The sequence below is a fragment of the Ovis canadensis genome, chromosome 1 (assembly GCF_042477335.2).
Source record: "Ovis canadensis isolate MfBH-ARS-UI-01 breed Bighorn chromosome 1, ARS-UI_OviCan_v2, whole genome shotgun sequence".
NCBI classification, from domain to species: domain Eukaryota; kingdom Metazoa; phylum Chordata; class Mammalia; order Artiodactyla; family Bovidae; genus Ovis; species Ovis canadensis.
The window spans coordinates 63,104,215-63,125,487 of record NC_091245.1 but is presented as its reverse complement, the minus strand read 5'-3'; the positions used below and the strand labels follow the sequence as shown (position 1 = coordinate 63,125,487).

Below are 21,273 nucleotides of genomic sequence, written 5' to 3'. Positions count from 1 at the left end.
GGAAATCAGATGACCACAACAGGCTTGTTATTGGCGCACTTTGTTTCTTCATGGTCTCAAGACAAAAGATTTATAGTGTTTTCAGTTCTTATCTTGTGAGTACATGTCACTTCTCTTAAACAGGTGAAAAGCTGTTTATAAAAGAAAAACTAAATTATAATCCTGAAAGGATCTCTACCCCCTTATGTTAAAAAGTGGTATTATAGTAACTTTTATAATTTTGTACATCAACTATAGTTCAATAAAACTTAAACAAATCATTTCTTAAAGGAAAAAAATAGTATTATAGGGAAAGAACAGCGGCAATGAAAGCACTATCAGAATAAACCAGCAAGCGATTAGACTGAGCGAGATAAAGCAGTGTTTCAAACAGCTTAACTAGACACATACACTACATTTTTCTCTTTTCTGGCTCCCTTGGGTTTCTACATTCCAGCCCTCTCACCATTGTCTACCCACTCAGTCTCTTTCTTTCTCCTTTGACTAAAACATCTTCATGTTTTTCTTGAGTATTATGTCCCAGTAACTTTTCTTTCACAATAAGAGACTTATTGGTGTCTTATTTTAATAAATTGGTGTATTACTTTCATAAAGGTATTCTCTTTTTAGTGAACATTGCTTTGAAAAGCAAAAAAGGTAAGCCCAGCTGAATTTCTCAAATGTTCTCTGGTCCGTAGAGGGACATGTTATTATGAAATCATGGATCAGGTCAGCGCTAGGTAGTTCCACACGTAGCTGGCTGGAAGCCTCACTTTTTTATGGGTTGTGGGTGGGGCACTCCTTTACTCCCTGATCTAGGCTCATTCTACCTTTCTAGAAGCCAAAAAACTTTTTAAAAAAAAGTCAAAAAATGGGATCTGCAATACTTATCTAATAGGGAAGTTGTAAAACTTAAATGATGTTTTTGAAGCATAGTTGAGGAAATTCAACCTTAGTCTTGTTTCCATGGCTACTGTGACTCATTTTGCTTCAGTGATGCAACAGGTTAAAAAAAAAAACAACAATGGTTGCTTATGATCAAGATAAGCTTGAGATTTGCATGTGACCCAAAGAAGTAAAGAACTGTCATCTATCCTTCCAAAACAAAAATCCTATTCAAAGGGCTCTCTGTAATGTGTAGATGTCAATGCTTTTTCAAATTGGAGAATCTGTTTTGATGCTTTGGAAATTTCCAGTCGCTTTCTGCAGTTTCCTTATTGACAAGGCTATCAGGCTTTCCAAGAGGGTCTTATCTGCAAGCTGCAGCAGTGGCTGATGGAGCTGCCAAACAGGTTCAGTGGGATTACATAGCTGCCTGGGAGCTGGAGGCCAGCCTGGGTGAGCTCCCAGCTTTCTCCTTTCAAGGCCTGCAGGCTTTGACCTGTAAATAGGTGCCTACACACAGGGTCTAATCTGTCACACAAATATGCCTTAGCCGAAGTGGTAATGCCCCTTATTACCTGGCTTAACAACAATCCCAAGACATATATTTAGAGAGGTACTTGTATAAATTGCTATACTTGAAACTATGCCTGGTATTTCTATAAAACTCTCTTAAGAGATGATACAATGATTCAAATGTATTTATAGCATCCAATGAAAATAAGTCCCTTCCTATGACCCCAGCTCTCAAGAGCAGCAATAAAATGAAAACCAACACATGCACTCCTTGGATACCCTTTAAACTGAGCTCAAGAGTTCTGTTTTTGGAGATTGCATTTTATTCATTTGGGATGACATTTATCTCTACCCACCCTGATTTGTGATCTTAATGCTTCCACTAATACATATTTTAATTTTTTAATGTTTTCTTGATAGTTCAAGGAACTATTTTCAGTTTGTGAAAAAACATGCTAAAATTGGAGTAATCTTTGATATCTACAATTGGGAACTAAATTCCTAGCTAAGATTTGCTCTTTTATTCCTAAAATGGAGACAAATTGAGTAACAAATTAAATCTTGTGAAAATATAAGCCCTTATTATGAAGGCCCCTGGCAGGTTATTTGGGGGGAAAGCAATTAGAAGAGAGATTAGGACTTCCATTCAACAAATAATATAAATATTTTTAATATCTCCAGCTATTAGCACTTTCTAATAACAAAAACCCTTATCAGAATAGCCTTCTTCTTTTGAAGTGGGCAGAGTAACTAGGCCATTCTGTTCTGCCATATCAAGTCTTAGCTCATTATCATGAATGAAATAAACTATTAAAACATTATCTTCTCTAATGTGCATTTCACTGATTATTAATGTTAATTCTCTATAAAGGAAACAGAAGTTATATTAACAAGTTATTTTTTAAAATTTAATATTTAATACAATGGCAAGTCACCCTCCTCTTAAGAGATCTACTTTTTATAGAACTGGCTCCCTTGTGGTGGAAAATAGTTAACTATTCAATGTTAAACAATGACTTATTTACCTTTTCTTTTTTTAAAAAGACAGTCTTTTTGAAGAGATTATTTAGAGGTTTGTATTTAAGTCAGACCTTTACAATTATTTGCTCTCATCATTAGCTCTGTGATGGAGGGAAGGAGGCAAGTATTGTCAGGTTTTTAGATTTTTAAACAGTGGCCACAATTTTAGTATTAAGTGAACAACTTTGAAACAATTTATTTTGTAGCAACCTGAACCAACTCATCCTCCTTATTCCCCTTTACCTTTGTGTCTTAACCTGTAATTGACCTAATCCATGCATTTTCTTGGGTCCTTTAGCAAGCCACATTCTCTGTTTTCCCCAGAGCAGTTTTGGAATGTTTACACAGAGAATTTGATTCGCTTATAGATTGGCTCATTCTCTTGTTAACATACTGCTATGGAATGAAATCTTTGCTCCCCTTCAGCCTTGACAAGACTTGGCAATAACTACTAGTTATTTCATTGTGATTTTCATCTAGGTAAAAAGCACTCACTTCTCTTTTCATATACAGACAATGCCCTGCCTCAGACATTCGTCCTGATAGCCCTTTTCTCCCTCTTCCTTTTACCCATCAGCTGACCACACACTCTTGCTGAAGCAGACCCTTGGCTCCTTTTCCCAAGCTGCTGCTGCTGCTGCTGCTAAGTCACTTCAGTTGTGTCCAACTCTGTGCGACCCGATAGACGGGAGCCCACCAGGCTCCCCCATCCCTGGGATTCTCCAGGCAAGAACACTGGAGTGGGTTGCCATTTCCTTCTCCAATGCATGAAAGTGAAAAGTGAAAGTGAAGTCGCTCAGTCGTGTCCGACTCTTAGCGACCCCATGAACTGCAGCCCACCAGGCTCCTCTGTCCATGGGATTTTCCAGACAAGAGTACTGGAGTGGGGTGCCATTTCCCAAGCTAATGCTGTACTTTTCCATCCTTTGCCCACATTGTTCCCTGAGCCAAAAAAAAAAAAAAGGCGGGGGGTAGGTGGGGGGCTCGTTCTAGCAAGGATGCCCTCCCAACTCATTTCTAGCCAGCCAACACTTGGTGACTGCCTCCTTCACCAAGTCCTTTCAGAATAGTTTAATCAGAAGTCTTTGTTTGAATTCTAATTGGGCATTTTTCCCAAGACCATGCAATTGAAGGAGGAAACAGGACAGAACAGGCTCCATCTTGAAAGCAGAACTCCATCTTGGGCCAGACTGTGGACTTTGAGCTATATGCCCAGTATCTATGGAAACAACATAACAACTGGAAAACCAGCCCCACCCACCCCCCACCATGGAAGAGCCCCAGGGCTTGTACCTAGACTCTCCATTGCCTAAAAGAATACCCTAATTATCTGTGTAGCAGAATAAAATCATAAATTCTATTATGCTTATGACCACAGGCCTATCGATAATTGCGCACCGTTAACCACCTAGGCTTGAGGCATATAAATCACGGGTTAGCTTTGATTGTATCTTTCTTTTCCTTTGTTCAGACTAATTTCAGAGAATTTGTGGGGGGGGTGGGTTTGAGCACGTACACTTAGGGTATATAAGGTTTTCACAAAAACTGGTCAGGTCCTTGGCTAAGAGGAGATTCTGCCTTGGGCCCGCCAGTGTATAAACTGCACTCCCAAAGAAAGGCAACGCCAAAGAATGCTCAAACTACCGCACAATTGCACTCATCTCACAGGCTAGTAAAGTAATGCTCAAAATTCTCCAAGCCAGGCTTCAGCAATACGCGAACTGTGAACTTCCAGATGTTCAAGCTGGTTTTAGAAAAGGCAGAGGAACCAGAGATCAAATTACCAACATCCGCTGGATCATCAAAAAAGCAAGAGAATTCCAGAAAAACCTCTATTTCTGCTTTATTGACTATGCCAAAGCCTTTGACTATGTGGATCACAATAAACTGCGGAAAATTCTGAAAGAGATGGGAATACCAGACCACCTGACCTGCCTCTTGAGAAACCTATATGCAGGTCAGGAAGCAACAGTTAGAACTGGATATGGAACAATAGAGTGGTTCCAAATAGGAAAAGGAGTACGTCAAGGCTGTATACTGTCACCCTGCTTATTTAACTTCTATGCAGAGTACATCATGAGAAACACTGGACTGGAAGAAACACAAGCTGGAATCAAGATTGCCAGGAAAGATATCAATAACCTCAGATATGCAGATGACACCACCCTTATGGCAGAAATTGAAGAGGAACTAAAAAGCCTCTTGATGAAAGTGAGAGGAGAGTGAAAAGTTGGCTTAAAGCTCAACATTCAGAAAACAAAGATCATGGCATCTGGTCCCTTCACTTCATGGGAAATAGATGGGAAAACAGTGGAAACAGTGTCAGACTTTATTTTTGGGGGCTCCAAAATCACTGCAGATGTTGATTGCAGCCATGAAATTAAAAGACGCTTACTCCTTGGAAGGAAAGTTATGACCAACCTAGATAGCATATCTAGCATATGCAGAGACATTACTTTGCCAAGAAAGGTCCATCTAGTCAAGGCTATGGTTTTTCCAGTAGTCATGTATGGATGTGAGAGTTGGACTGTGAAGAAAGCTGAGCACCAAAGAATTGATGCTTTTGAATCATGGTGTTGGAGAAGACTCTTGAGAGTCCCTTGGACTGCAAGGAGATCAACCAGTTCATTCTAAAGGAGATCAGTCCTGGGTGTTCTTTGGAAGGACTGATTCTAAGGCTGAAACTCCAGTACTTTGGCCACCTCATGCAAAGTGTTGATTCATTGGAAAAGACTCTGATGCTGGGAGGGATTTGGGGGCAGAAGGAGAAGGGGACGACAGAGGATGAGATGGCTGGATGGCATCACTGACTTGATGGACGTGAGTTTGAGTGAACTCCGAGAGCTGGTGATGGACAGGGAGGCCTGGTGTGCTGCAATTCATGGGATCGCAAAGAGTCGGACACGACTGAGCAACTGAACTGAACTGACTATCTGCATTGTCCTTCTGAGTAAGTTTGTTTCCTGAAACGTGTGGCTACAATACAATGACCTGGACAGATTTCCTAAGGACAACAGTTAGAATCCAAGAAATCATTTGATAAACAAAGGGTTAAGCCTGTGGCTAGAATGCAGAGAAAAACAGCCAGGTGTTTGGGAAAGAAGTAGAGTATAGAGGAAAAGCTTCAGCTTTGGAATCAGATGTAATTTTTTTTTTAAGGTGGATTCTAATAGTCACTTACCAGTTCTGTGACTTGGACAAGTAACTTTCCCTCCCTGAGATTTAGGCTTCTCGTCTGAGCAGTGCGGGTAGTGAGTTCTATTTCTCAGAGTCATGAGGGAAATAAATGAGATGATTTATAATTAAGTGCTTGGCCTGAGTAGGATCTCCGTAAATTGTAGTTTTCCTCCATTAAGTTCTGTCAGTACATTAGAAGAGAAGCAAGGGATTGATCTAGAATTCCTACCAGCATATAGAAACTCAGGTGAGGTTCCAGTGTGTACAAAGGTGGTAACAAAGTAGATAAGCAAATAGAAGAAGGGTGAGAGGACTTGCCAGTTGCAGATTATGGAGGGAAGTGGGTCAGCAGCTATCCCAGGGAGTGAAATACGCGATAGTATCAAGTGTAATAGCAGGGTCTGAGGAAGGCCAAAATCAGGGCAGCCCTTAGGAACTGGTTAGAAATTCAAAGTACAGAGATTAGAAAAACTGAATATGCGGACCCTTGGGCTAGGTTTAGTGATTTTCTTTGATCAATGGAATGTGGGCAGAAATAACATGTCATCTCCAAGCCTAGGTAGTAACAGACATGTCAGGGGTAGCTACAGGGATGTTATGTCTTTTGTGAAATTTGGGAAGTTTTCAGTCATTACATCCCCAAATATTTTTTTCAGTTTCATGGTCTCCTCTTCTTCTGGGGCTTTGACGATGTGAATGTTAGATATTTTTCTATTAACCCATGGGTCTTTGAGTCTGTTAATTTTTCTAAAAATCTTTCTTCTCTGTTCAGATGGGAAGTTTTTTATTGAGATATCTTTAAGTTCATCGATTCTTTCTCTGTCATATCTATTCTTTTGAGCCTGTCCAGTGAAGTTTTAAATTTTGATCACTGCATTTTTCAGTTCTAAAATTTCCACTTGGTTCTTCTTCGTATGTTCTACTTTTTCACTGAAACTTTCTATTTTTCTATTTAAGAATGTTTCCAATTGTTTGTTGAAGAAGTTACATAATAGCCATTTTAAAGTCTTTGTCAGATAATACCAACATCTGTGTCATGTTGGAATTATCTATTAATTGTCTTTTCCTATGTAAGATAAGATTTTCTTGGTTATATGTACCCTGAGTAATTTTGGCTTATAGCTTGGACAGATTAAATTTTATATTCTGAAACTCTGGGTCTTGTTAAAATCTTATAGAGAATTTTTTTTTTTTTAAGAGACAGTCTGGCTAGGTTAAGACTACAAGTTTCAACCCATTTTCTGTAGGTTCTGCTTCCAATATAAGGTTAGTTTTTCAAAACTTTGTGGCACTGCTTATTTCTGTCCCAGGTATAGGTCACCTGGTAGTTAGTTTGGGACATGGGTGGTGAGGTATTCTGTTAATTCAGATCTCAAGGTCTTTGAAATGCTGATTAGGACCAGATCCACACAGGTGTAGCTCATGGTGAACCCAGGCGTTCATAAATAATCTGCCTCGGTCAGTTAAGGCTGCTACAAGAAAAATAACCAGACTAGGTGACTCAAACAATAAACATTTATGTTTCATAGTTTCTTTATTACAATTCCAGGGGGTGGGAAGTCCAAGATTAAGGTACCAATAGATTTAGTGTTAGATGGGGGCCCACTGCTGGTTCATAGGTGGCTATCTTATATGGTGGAAGGGAGGAGGGAGCTCTCTGAAGTCTGTTTTTTTTTTAAAGCACTAATCCTATTCTTGAAAGCATTGCCCTCATGGCCTAATCACCTCCCAGAGGCCCCATTCCTAATACCATCATTTGGGGCAGTAGATTTCAGCACATGAATTTTTGGGAATCACAGATATCCAGTCTCTGGCACAGTCTCTCAGACCTTTCTCAGTTCCTTGGTGCTCTCCTTTTTTGGTCTGTGGGACACCAAGCTGAAGCATTAGTTATATCTCTCTGCTGCTACTTCTATGACTGTGCCTGATATCTAGGGCAAGCAGCAGAAGGATGGAGAGAGAGAAAAAGGCAGTAGGGGTTTGTCCCACCTTCTTGGGGTCACAGCTCCACCACTCAGAGAGAAAGGTTTCCCTTCCTTACAGCGCTGACTTCTTTAGCTGCCATTGTGGCCTCCCCATCACCACCACGGGGACTGCTTGATTTCTGGAGTATAGGAGACTAGGGAGAAGAGAACACCTCAGGGGTTTCCACACTTTTTCTGAGCGTTAGGCGTTGCCTTCCACCTCCATGAGAAAGACTAGAGGACTTCTCCTGGAGCTCTCCCTTTTTGGGCCCCAGTGCCCACTTCTAGGAGTGAGGTTGCATTGCATTCAGGTCGAGGGATTCTGGAATTTAAAAAAAAAGATAAACTCACCACCAATTCAGTGTCCTTTGAACTCTGGTCTTCCCCAATCCTCCTGCTACCATTTATTCTCCAGAGTTTTCAAACAGGTGCTGAATGCTTTCTGTCCTTGTTTTATAATTAAGAGATAAAGAGTGTACATTCTACCCAAAACCCTAGTTTGTTTTTTCGCTTCACAGATATTTTATTGTACTTGTTATGATTGTCTTCTAGGAGGATCCATCTGGACCTGCGGGTGTACATTCAGTTTTCGTTAATAAATTCTACCTGAGAAAGAATTCTCTTTTTTTCTCCCTATGTGTAATATGTGGAGCAAATATAACTGTGATTCATATATTAAATATGCATTTATTTAATTCGCTCCTAGGGTAAACAGAGACATAAAACTTCTCATACCTCCAGGCAGTCTTAACTTATGCATTGAACTTTGGTTCAGAGCTTTGTTCTCTTTTTATTTGAACAATCTTTGAGTATGTAATTATGAGGTTGCTGACTGGTGTATGTAGTTAAAAAAAAATAGTTTTCAAATTAGCGAGCTTCTGCATTTAAAGAAAAACTTTTTCCAGTGTAGTTTCACAGAGATCCTGGTAAAAATTATATCCTCTATTGGGGGACTTGAAATTCTTGTTGTGAAGTAAGTTTTTATCTTTTCTTTCCTCAGACATATTAGATCAAATATCAATACACTATATACCATGTTGCTGTTTATAATAAAACATCACACTCCAAGATAATTATTCTGTACTACCAGAATAGTATTTCAGTAGTACTATTGATGTTGAAATATTGAGAAACATGATTTCCCAGCAGCAACTACCCTCTATGAGAAGTTAAATTCCACTTCAGCAGTTGTGCATGTGTGAGTATGGGCTTCCCTGGTGGCTTAGCAGAAAAGAACCCGCCTGCAATGCAGGAGCCACAGGAGATGCAGGTTCGTTCCTTGGGTCAGGAAGACCCCCTGGAGCAAGGCATGGCAACCCACTCCAGTATTCTTACCTGAAGAATCCCATGGACAGAGGAGCTCGGCAGACTACAGTCCATGGAGTCACAAAGAACTGGACATGACTGAAGTGACTTAGCACACACGTGTGTGTATGGGGCATGGGTGGTTTCATGAGAATTTTTTCCGCTTTGTCTTTTCTATGTTTTCCACGTTATCTATCATTTTAAAGAAGGAATCGTTTTTATCAAGTTAAAATATGCTTTTTAAAAATGAAGGGATTTGTGTTAGAAGTTTAGAAAACTGGGTTTAGATACTCCTCAGGCCTAAATATCTACCATTAAATGTCTTTCTTCTGGTGTCAGCTGTTTGGTCTGAATGTGGTTATGACAGTTTCTGTTCTATCTACTCCCAAAGACTTTTGATGAAAATCAGACTAAGAGGTGAAGTAAAAACACTAGTCATAAAATTCTTCATTCCTTGAGCTGGAAAAGCAGTTACTCCTTTCCAACAGGCAAGCATGGTCCTCTGGTTCTATCCCTGGACTACACACTCATTGGCAGGACCTAACAGATGCTAGTGGGCACTGAGCTTGGACCCTGTTGTAGATGTTTGAGATCAAGTTCATATCTTTGCATGAAACTCACCTGTAGTGTTTTTCAGCATAATTACCAAGTTTTCATAGAGTGCTGGTACCTCTGTTGACCATTACACTGCTGATGACTTTGTAGGCTCTAATCTTCTCTTAGTGAAGAAAGTGAAAGTGAAGTTGCTCAGTTGTGTCCAACTCTTTGCAACCCTATGGACTGTAGCCTACCAGGCTCCTTTGTCCATGGAATTTTCCAGGCAAGAGTACTGGAGTGGGTTGCCATTTCCTTCTCCAGGGGATCTTCCTGACCCAGGGATCCAACCCCGGTCTCCCGCATTGTAGGCAGACGCTTTACCATCTAAGCCACCAGGGAAGGTGTAGTGAAGAAGCCACTTACATATATTAGTTGAATGCGTAGAGTTGAGGGCTCTATTGAAAAACTAGGATACCATGTGTGAAGGCCTTTCTGAGAGTGATTGCCCGATGAAACATGCTTTCAAGCTGATTATTTGCATCTCTAGGAGCATCTAGGAAAACTGTCATCATGCTTCATCTTGAATGAGTCAATAGAGATGGTAACTTTGTTTACTCTGGTGATAAAACAGATGGCCCTATTCTTCATCTTGAATTCATTATTAGTGTGCGAAAGAACTTCATTAACTCTTGGGTGAGATGTTTAGTAATAATGATAAGTGTTTTGTGAGCAGGCTCATGACATGAGACTAGTGTCCAGATTTCAAAAAACGGGTAGTATTCAACACTGGGTCCTGTGGGCTCAAAGAACAATAACACATGATCCTAGCCATCAAGCAAAGTATAATGCAAGAAAGAATCTCTTTGGCAATTACTGTCTTAACTGTAAGTAATACCTGAAGGCAGAATTTTTCAGAACAAAGAAATTGTCATCTCTCTGGTGTGTTCATCAGTATTATTATCAGAAATTTGCATAAATTTAAATCTTTCACCACTTCAGTTTGCTTATCTAAAACATGTTAATTTAAAAGCTCTCTTATTTAAAAGAACACTCTTGTCTCAGCCGGTTCAGGCTGCTGTAACAAAATACAACAGACTGGCTCAAACAATAGAAATTTTCTTCCAGTTCTGGAGGCTGGAAGTCCAACATCAGGGTGCTCACATGGCTGGTTTCTGGTGAGGGTTTCTCTCCTTGGATTGAAGAAGGAGCTCATGCTATATATTCAGTGTTCGTGTGCCCCCAGCTCATATTTTGAATCTTAATGCCCAGTGTGATCAGATGGTATTTGGAACTGAGGTCTTTGGAAGGTGATTAGGTCATAAATGTAGAACCAAGAAGAATGTGTTTAATGTCCTTGTAAAGAGAGATTCTGAAGAGCTCCCTTGCCCATTTTACGTGAGAACACAGAGGAAAAATGGCTCTATATGAACCAGGAAAGGGGTTCTCACCAGATACGGAATCTGTTGCTGCCTTGATCTTGGACATCTCTACCTATAGTTCAGTGAGAAATCAATGTTTGATGTTGATAAACCACCCAATCTTTGGTATTTTTGTTATAGCAGCCCAAATGGATGTAAGACAAGCTCACAAGGACTTTTCTATTTGGAGAAAAAGAAAAAATCAAGCTGTCTGGTGTCTCTTCTTACAAGGACAGTAATTCCTATTAAACTAGGGCCCCACTCTCCTGACCTTATTACTTCCCAAAGGTGCCATCTCCAGATATTATTACCCCGGGGCTTCAACATATGAAATGTGGGAAGACAGAAATATTCAGCCCATAGCACCACTTGAAATGTGTTTCTTGAAATCTACCACTTCCATATTGACTAGACATTTCCGCCCTTGCACATGTTATATTCCCCTTTCTGGTATGTGTTATAACTGATGCATGTACCACAATTTAAAATAGCACCTGAAATAAACTGAGTTTTTGCTAACCTAAAACCATGGGGGCATTAGTAAGTTATAAGTGCTTTCACAAAAATGAGACTGAGAAGAAAATAACAGGATTTATATAGTAAAGAAAAGTCTAGCATTCTTTCTGGATTACCTGAAATAGTTAATAAGTTAGTGCTTATCCAAAGTTCCCTCTTCACATATAATTGAATAATCAGAAGATGATTTTAATCGAGAAAAGTTATTAGGCAGTTTTTGGCTTGTTTTTCCCCTCAACTGGTTCCCTGCTATTCCAAAAATAAATAATTCCTTATTCTGTGCTTTAGAGAAAATCCTCCAGTAGAAGAACACAAAAGGCTAAAAATGTGTTTACTTTCTTACCTCTCAGTGTAATTATGGCTTTTTTCAGTAGTTTCTTGCTTATAAGTGTAAGTAATGTTCTTTGGTTTTGTTTTGTTTACATGAAAGAACCATGAGTTTCCAAGTAAGAAGTGAAAGGAGGTTATTTCTAAATGCTGAAAATGTTTTTGTTTTCTTGGTAGTGAGAGTTTGAGGGGGTCAGAAAAGTCTTACTGTTTAATTTTATACGTCTAGATTTGAATTCAGTCGGTAACTGATAGAGAAAAGTAAACTGTAAGAAGCCATTGGAAAAAAAAAAAAAAAGAAGCCATTGGTACTTATTTGTTGAATATGTACAAACGCTATTGAAAACCTAGGATTTAGCATGTGAAAGCATTTCTGACAGCTTTTCCCCAGTGAAACATAGTTCAGACTCTCCTTATTTGCATCTCCAATCTTCCCTTAAAGGTTTCTTTAAAACATATTCTTTCATTGAGATTTTCCATGAATATTAGCTGGGAGTATAAAGATAAAGGGACAGGAAAACAGAACTTCTTTTAAAAAATAAGATGCGATTTGTTTACCATAAAATTCACCATTTTAAAGTGTACAATTCAGTGATTTCTAGTATATTTACAAGGTTGTGCAACCATCACCACAATCTAACTCTAGAATATTCTCATCATTGTAAAAATATATCCCATGCTCTTTGGCAATCAATCCTCTTTCCTCCCTTCCCCCAGTTGCTGGCAATTACTAATCTATTTTCTGTCTCTGTGGATTTGCTTATTTTAGATAGTTCACATAAATGAAGTAACAAAATATGTGACTGTGTCTGACTTGGGCTTCCCTTGTGGCTCAGCTGATAAAGAATGTGCCTGCAATGTGGAAGACCTGGGTTTGATCCCTGGGTTGGGAAGATCCCCTGGGGAAGGGAAAGGCGACCCATTCCAATATTCTGGCCTGGAGAATTCCATGGGGTCACAAAGAATTGGACCTGACTAAGTGACTTTCACTTTCTTTCACTCACCATAATGGGTTTTGTTTTTGTTTGTCTGTTTGTTTTCTGGCTGTACCATGCAGCTTGTAGGATCTTATTAGTTTCCTAAAAATGGATTGAATTCCCCGGAACCCCTCTAGTGAAAGCCTGAGTCCCAACCACTGGACTGCCAGGGACCTCCCAAGCATAATGTTTTTTAAGGTTCAGCTACATGGGGAGAGTAGCCTGGTAGGCTGCAGTCCATGGGGTCACAAAGAGTCGGACACGACTGAGCGACTTCACTTTCACTTTTACTTTCATGCATTGGAGAAGGAAATGGCAACCCACTCCAGTGTTCTTGCCTGGAGAATCCCAGGGATGGGGAAGCCTGGTGGGATGCCGTCTATGGGGTCGCACAGAGTCCGACACGACTGAAGCGACTTAGCAGCAGCAGCAGCAGCAGCATACCCTGTTAAACAGTAGCCAACTTATTTTACCACAGAGGAAATGGAAACATATATTAACTTGCTCTTGGGCGTGAAAATCACATATTCATTAAACAAATATGTATGGAGCACAATTTTACCTGGTGAGATTATGGCATTTAGGTATGTTGCTGGTGTCACATAAACAAACAGAAATCTAATGTAATATTAAATAGTAATAACTACAAGGAAGAGAAATAAAGCAAATGAATGGATAGGAAGTGTCAGGGGTGTTATTTTAGGCAAAGTGGTCAAGGAAGGGCTCTCCAAGGAGATGTTACATCTGAGGTGAGACCTCAACGGAAGGAGGGACTTTCAGACAGAGGGAAAAACAAATGCAAAGGCAAAAGTGTGCTTGGGGTATAGGAGGTGCAAGGAAGTCAGTGTGAGTGGAGGGCAAGAAGAGGAGTGAGGTGAAGGAAGTCAGATAGCTAGCCTCAGGTACGTGCAGGGCAGCCCATCTAATATAAGGGATTAGGAGCAGTGGAGTGTCAGGTAATGCCAGCTGGTAGATTTGGTGGTGAAAAATTAGGTGGTTCCCTCGGATATTTCCATTATCTCAGTTGTAACAAAAAAGAAAGGTAATAATTGAGAGTGAAGAGGTGGGTGGTTGATGTCAAAATTAATTTAACAAGAAGAGAATGAAAAGACTGGGCTATTTAGTAGCTTTTTGGCAGCATCCAGGAACCACCTGAAGTTCATGTGTTTTTCTCCAGGGACCTTAAGCCATTCAAGTGTCAACACAAAATATGTGGGGATGTTAGTTTTAGCCAGAGTTGAGGTTTTGCCAGATGTGTAGGACAATGAGAAAGAGGGACAAAAAAGTTGAGGATGTATGCAAGGGACTGATTATACAAAGACTGGGAAAGCATGAAGGGGAGCGACAGACTGGAGGGACAATGGGATCGAAGTGTTGTTGCAGGCAGTGCTGGAGGGAGTGAGGTGGAAAACAGGAAGTGGTATCTACAGAGTCTGCGGTTAATGGTTATGACAAAGTCTAATGTATGACTGTGGGACTGGGTGGCTGAGATGGGTGGAGGGCAAGATTACTAGAGAAGTTCACAAAAACAACAGGGCAGGGTATTAGGTGAGTCCTTTTGTGAATATTGAAATCGCCAAGAATGATGACAAGAAAAATAGTGCAGAAAAAGAAATAGTGAGGTAGGGCTTTCCTGGCGGCTCAGTGGTAAAGAATCCACTGGCCAATGCAGGAGACAGGGGTTCAATCCCTAATCTGGGAAGCTCCCCCATGCTGCAGAGCAACTAAGCCCGTGAGCCACAGCTACTGAGCCTGTGCTCTAGAGCCTGGGAGCTGCAACTACTGAAGCCCGTGTACCCTAAAGGCCCATGCTACAAGAGGTCAGTACAATGAGAAACCTGTGCACCTCAACTAGACAGTAAACCCCACTTGCTGCAACTAGAGAAAAGCCTGTGCAGCAAAGACTCAGCATAGCCAAAATAAATACATAAAATTATATAGAAACAAAGAAATAGTAGATGTTAGCATGAACAAAGGGCAAGCTGATAGATAACTGCAAAAGCACAGACAACAGGTGGTATTTCAAAAGAGCTGTGGAATATTAAAACGATGGGGAAATACTGATCTAGAATGGTAAAAATGAGCAAAAGTTCACCATGATCAGTGGTTTTGGGATATCTGATTGATCAAGTTAAGCTCTGAAGTAGTTCCATCTGATTTCAGATCATTTCCATTATACCACCTCAGGGTTTGGAATTACAGTTTTTGAACCTAAATATCAACATTCTCTTGCTACCCCTGTAGCATAAACTATTTGGCTGGTCTCAAAGTTGTATTGCTTTAAACAGTTGCCAGGATCTATTTGAAAAGTTGGATTCCAATTAAAATTTTGAAAGTTCATACATGTTCAACTGGCTAGTATGGTGAAAAAGCTGGATTCTTTGACCTATAGTTTCCCATAGTCTGGATTTTGTGATTGCATTCCCATGGTGTTATTAATATCTACATATTCCTCAGTGCTCTGTAATTCCTGGAAATTAGTAATCAGATCTTGAGGTTGATCAGACTCAATTTCACTTTTGATAAGAATGCATTACAGGTGGTGTTGTGTACTTGATCAGAGGCCATGTAATGTCAGGTTGTCTCTCTCTCCCTTTGTGATGTTAGTAGTCACTGGTGACCTTTGTCTAGATCAATTAGTTGTCCAGTTGCTCAGGGTGTCTGACTTTTTGCAACCCCCATGGACTGCAGCATGCCAGGCTTCCCTGTCCTTCACTATTTCCTGGAGTTTGCTCAAACTCATGTGCATTGAGTTGGTGATACCATCCAACCATCTCATCCTCTGTTATCCCTTCTCTTCCCACCCTCAATCTTTCCCAGCATCAGGGTCTTTTCTAATGAGTCAGCTCTTTGCTACAGGTGGCCAAAGCACTGGAGTTTCAGCTTCACCATCAGTCCTTCCAATGAATATTCAGGACTGATTTCCTTTAGGATAGACTGGTTGGATCTCCTTGCAGTCCAAGGGACTCTCAAGAGTCTTCTCCAGCACCACAGTTCAAAGCCATCAGTTCTTCAGCGCTCTGTCTTTTTTATTCCAGCTCATACATGACTACTGGAAAAACCACAGCTTTGACTATATGGACCTTTGTCAGTAATGTCCTTGCTTTTTAATACACTAAGTTTGTCATAGCTTTTCTTCCAAGGAGCTTCCATCTTTTCTTCCATCTTTTAATTTCATGGCTGCAGTCACCAAGAAAATAAAGTCTTTCACTGTTTCCATTGCTTCTCCATTAATTTGCCATAAATTGATAGGACTGGATGCCATGATCTTCGTTTCTTGAATGTTGAGTTTTAAGCCAGCTTTTTCACTCTCCTCTTTCACTTTCATCAAGAGGCTCTTTAGTTCCTCTTCGCTTTCTGCCATAAGGGTGGTGTCATCTGCATATCTGAGGTTATTGATATTTCTCCCACCAATCTTGATTCCAATGTATGCTTCATCCAGCCCAGCATTTCACGTGATGTACTCTGCATTGAAGAACTCCTTTCCCAATATGAAACCAGTGCATTGTTCCATGTCTGGTTCTAACTGTTGCTTCTTGATCTGCATACAGGTTTCACAGGAAGTAGGCAAGGTGGTCTGATATTCACATCTCTTTAAGAATTTTCCATAGTTTGTTGTGATCCACACAGTCAAATGCTTTAGCATAGTCAATGAAGCAGTAGTAGGTGTTTTTCTGGAACTCTCTTGCATTTTCCATGATCCAACGGATGTTGGCAATTTGATCTCTGGTTCCTCTGCATTTTCTAAATCCAGCTTAAACATCTGGAAGTTTTTGGTTCACATACTTTTGAAGCCTAGCTTGCAGGGTCTTGAACATTACCTTGCTAGTATGTGAAATGAGTGCAATTGTGCAGTAGTTTGAACATTCTGGCAACCCACTCCGTATATTGCCTGGAAAATCCCATGGACAGAGGAGCCTGGAAGGCTACAGTCCACGGGGTCGCAAAGAGTTGGACACGACTGAGCGATTTCACTTCACTTCACTTGAACATTCTTTGGCATTGCCCTTCTTTGGGATTGGAATAAAAACTGACCTTTTCCAGTCCTGCAGCCACTGCTGAGTTTTCCAAATTTGCTGGCATACTGAGTGCAGCACTTTAATAGCATCATCCTTTAGGATTTGAAATAGTTCAGCTGGAATTCCTTCACCTCCACTAGCTTTGTTCGTAGTGATGCTTCCTAAGGCCCATTTGACTTTGTACTCCAGGATGTCTGGCTCTAGGTGAGTGATCACACCATTGTGGTTTATCCAGGTCATTAAGACCTTTTTCTGTGTAGTTATTCCATATATTCTTGACACCTCTTCTTAATATTTTCTGCTTCTGTTAGGTCCATACTGTTTCTGTCCTTTATTGTGCCATCATTGCATGAAATGTTACCTTGGTATCTCTAATTTTCTTGAGAGATCTCTAGTCTTTCCCATTCTATTGTTTTCCTCTATTTCTTCGCATTGATCACTGAGGAAGGCCTTCTTATCTCTCCTTGCTATTCTTTGGAACTCTGCATTCAGATGGGTATATCTTTCCTTTTCTCCTTCCTTTTTGCTTCTTAGCTATTTATAAGGTCTCCTCAGACGATCATTTTGCCTTTTTCCATTTCTTTTTCTTGGGGATGGTTTTGATCACTACCTGCTGTACAGTGTTATGAACCTCCATCCATAGGTCCACTAGTAAGTAGATCCATTATTCCTTTAAGGTAAAAATGTTGATATTGTATCAAATCTTGTTATTAGGTTGACAACTCTGCCAAAAAAAAAAAAAGCAAACTTCCTTCAACTATGGGTTACCCTGAGGCACAAATCAGTTAGGAAAGACAGGCTATACCGGTTCACTTTTTCAAGGGGCTTATCTGAGAGCTCTTGTGGTTTTAAGGATGCATATATTTTGTCCTTAAAGTAGTTAATTGTAGCTTGTCCTACTTTTAAAATTAGACTACATTTACAGGATACAGTTTCACATTGTGGCTTAATACTTACAGTTAAATGGGAATATATTACAGGATTTGGTTCTAACACCCTTGAAGAGGACTGCATACAGAAGTATTTCAACTGTTCAACAAGCAGCTTTCCAATGTTCAGCTGAATTTCAGAAAAGCTCATAAAATATTGAAAACTTTTCTGAAAGGTGACTAACTAAATAATTTATGAAAATAATGTTTCAAGTCAGTTCAAGTAGAAAATGTCTACTCTCTTTCTCTACACAAGGAAATATCCCAGGGGTGCAGAGGTTTTGGAACCAGATAGATGGAGTCTGAATTCCTTCACTTATTATGTTGACCTTGAGCAAGTTATTCTACATATCCCATAATAAGAGAATCTGAAATAGTGAATATTCTAAAACATTATAAACTAAATACTAGAAAATACATATGTACTTAGCAAAGGCCTCTTTTTAATTACTTTGGTTGGGGGTAGGGGATAAGGTAAGGAATATTGCCAACTGCCAGATACAGCTAGTTATGAAAACATTAACATAAAAATTGTTATATTGATGACATGCCATCTTTGATTCCCAGGGCAATGATGATGCGGTCAGCTTTAGGCTGAAGTACTTTTTACTCAATTATTTATGGAACTGCATGGCAGACCAGAGGATCTCCATAATGCAGTTTAGAGAGAGGGATCTGGGCAAATGACAAATTAAACTTGCCTTTGGGAACTTCCCTGATGGTCCAGTGGCTAAGACGCCACACTCCCAATTCAGAGGGCCCAGGTTCAATCCCTGGTCAGGGAACTAGATCCCACATGCCATCCCACATTCTGTAACTGTTTGCAGACCTCAACTGAAAATCCTGCATGCTGCAAGGAAGACTGCAGATCCCATGTGCCACAACTAAGACCCGGCAGAGCCAAATAAATAAACATTAAAAAAACAAAACAAAACAAAAAAACACTTGCCTTTGGTTCCAAGAATGGAAGACAAAGCAGCAAAGGGACAGAAACACACCCTAAATTGCCTGTTAAATAACCATAAGATACCTAGATATTTCCCTTCTATCAATGTTAAACTTAGCCCTCTGCCTCAACCTGCCCTGCTCCCCTCCACCTTTTGCTAGACTGAGTTGGTATGACCCCATCTCTAGTTTGCCTCCCCAGCTTGCTTGAGCCCTGTGATCCTAGTTATTTTTTATCTTTTGTGATCGAGCTGACACATAGTTGCTAATTCATGGGGCATCAAAATAATTTCCAAGTCAGTGAGAAACAAGTACAAACACTGGAAAACATATCCCCACCTCCTTTTCATAAGAATATGTTTATTAGAAACACATGAAAATTGAGCTAACTGGGGGAATTGGGTAGAAATTGTTAAAACACAAAAATATTTTACACAATATAGCTGATGGTCATATCTTGTCACTATCAATTATATATAATATAAGTTTTGTGGGTGCTATTTTTTTTGGAATTACATTTTTATAAACTTTCTACTGAAGTGTTAACATACATATAGAAAAGTGGGATTTGCATTTGAGTCACTAGAGTCACATAGCTGTGACTGCCTTCATTTCTGTTGTGACCCAAAATACTTCCTAAAAATTGTGAACTTAAGTGATAGAACACTCTCAAGTTTACTTACACCGTCCAGCATCAGACTTAGTTCTGAGTAATGCTTAGAACATTGCACAACATTTTATACTAGCCAATGCTTTATAATTCTTGAACACAACAAGTTGACAAGTTGGATTAAAATTGAAGTTCAACCAAGACCTTTCAGGTTATATTTTTCTATTCATTTCAATACAGGTTTGAAACTTACAATATTCTTAACAACTGTGTTAACTACAAAGAATAAAAAGATTTTGCAACCAAGAGTTGGAATGCAAACAATTTTTGAGATAGGGATCAAGTTGTGTTTATAGACATCACTGGCAGCTTTACCATCAGTCATTTCCTGTGGGAATATTTCACTGGAACATAATTTTATGCCTTGATTATTCATTAAATAGCTTTGGTTCTATGAAATAAAAATAGGGTAGAACTATAAATAGTAACATATGTGAATTAAAGTATAACATTTCATTGTATTTTCCTAGATGAGAATTAAGATTATTTAATAAATTATGTTCTTACACATCACTGAAAGATTTTGAAACACCAATAGAGTATGGTCTAGTGGAGCGTTAGGCAATAGACTGGAAATTAAAGTCCAGTTGTTTCCTTCAAATTAAAGTTGACATTAGTTTTAAAATATTAATTCTTCATATGCCATGTATGTTATACTCTATGAAGAATACAAAAGTCAATTATAAGTAGTTTCTGCCCTCAAGGAATTTATGAATTTTCTTGTACAGGAGACAGTGTACACTTTGTATAAAACAAAAAATAACATACGATGAGTGAGTATGAACAAAGCACTATGGGAGAGTTCGGAGGAAGAGAGATTACATCCATGTGGAAGATCAGAGATGACTTCACGAAGAGGACAGCTAAGTGGAGTCTTAAGGATGGTTAAAATTTCTGCAAATAGAGATGCAAGCAAAATTATTCCAGGATGCAGAGACTAGGTAGACTAGGTTCTAAGGTAGTATAGATCAAACCACATCTAGAGGCTAGAGCCTTTGACTTGTAGAAAGAAAAAGGAACTTACATAGATAAATATAGTTGAACACAGGGTAAGTTAGAGCTAAATATTTATCGAATTATGCAAGCATTCATTTATTCGAAAGTATTTCTTGAGTATTTACTTGGTGCAAGTATTGTACTAGGAATTAGTAGTATATTTATGAGGTACTCAAAGGCCCTAACATATAAGCGCTAAAAAGTTTAATCCTTAAATTATATTGATTTTTGTCAACCACAATGTCCACCGATCTGTGGCAACACAAGGTATTTTACAGCTGTTAAACAGAACATGGATTTTAATGCTTTTGAGACAGAGTTGGTATTTCTAAATAATATTGTTTCTAAATTTCAACCCAGTTGTTTCTCATCCCAGTTCTAATGAAAAGTGTTAGGTAGGGGATGGGGAGACTAGCGGCTCCTTTCTGCAAGTTTTGGTTTATGCCAGAATTAATTTTGTCTTAGCATGCATTAACTGAAAGACAAAGAAAAACAGCCTGTAAAGAGAGACACCAATGGTGATCTTTGGGACAAAAAGATTTTCCTAACTGAAAAGGAATCGCTGCAAATTTCCTTGAACTAGCCAGCTCCCTGTACAATTAAAATGATTCAGAATGTTTCTAGAACACACTGCACTGAGATACACCTGTACTCATACCTTGTCCGTCAAAACAATCTTTGTTTTCTCTCAAGCTAGGACTTGCATTAGACACGCCTCGTGCAATGGTGGCAATGGGGGTGGGGGGTGGGATGGGGGGTGAAGGTGACTAAGTGGCAGCCTGGAGGGCACTTTCCCTTTCTGTCTCCCCAACCAGAATTCTGCAGCTTCCCGCTCAGACTCACCTTCCCGCTTCTTATTTTTCCCGCCTCGACTCTCACTGCACCCCTCTCCCAGCCCCCATGACGCGTTCACTTTCTTATCCGTCGTTCTTTCAGCTCTCACCCACCTCCCTCTCCGCCCTCCGCCTCGCCTCGCCCAGCGCGGTGCGCCCACCTGGGGAACTCAGCGCCGCACCAGCAGCCCGCGCGCCCCTTCGCAGCCCGGAGCTGCGGGGCATGCGCTCTGAGGCGGCGCCGCCCTCCCCCACCCTTGCCG

The 21,273-nt window shown here is 39.9% G+C and overlaps 1 long non-coding RNA gene and 1 other non-coding gene across 2 annotated transcripts; one reads left to right on the top strand and one right to left on the bottom strand.

Annotated features, from left to right (window-relative positions):
• Positions 1 to 7,089: 7,089 nt before the first annotated feature.
• LOC138443663 (uncharacterized) lies at positions 7,090 to 21,228 on the bottom strand. The gene is made up of 3 exons (XR_011258234.1): positions 21,021 to 21,228; positions 12,827 to 13,063; positions 7,090 to 7,860 (listed from the first exon to the last, which is right to left on the bottom strand). It is a non-coding gene; the product is annotated as an uncharacterized lncRNA (long non-coding RNA).
• TRNAG-CCC (transfer RNA glycine (anticodon CCC)) lies at positions 18,279 to 18,351 on the top strand. The gene has a single exon. It is a non-coding gene; the product is annotated as a tRNA-Gly (tRNA).
• Positions 21,229 to 21,273: the final 45 nt, after the last annotated feature.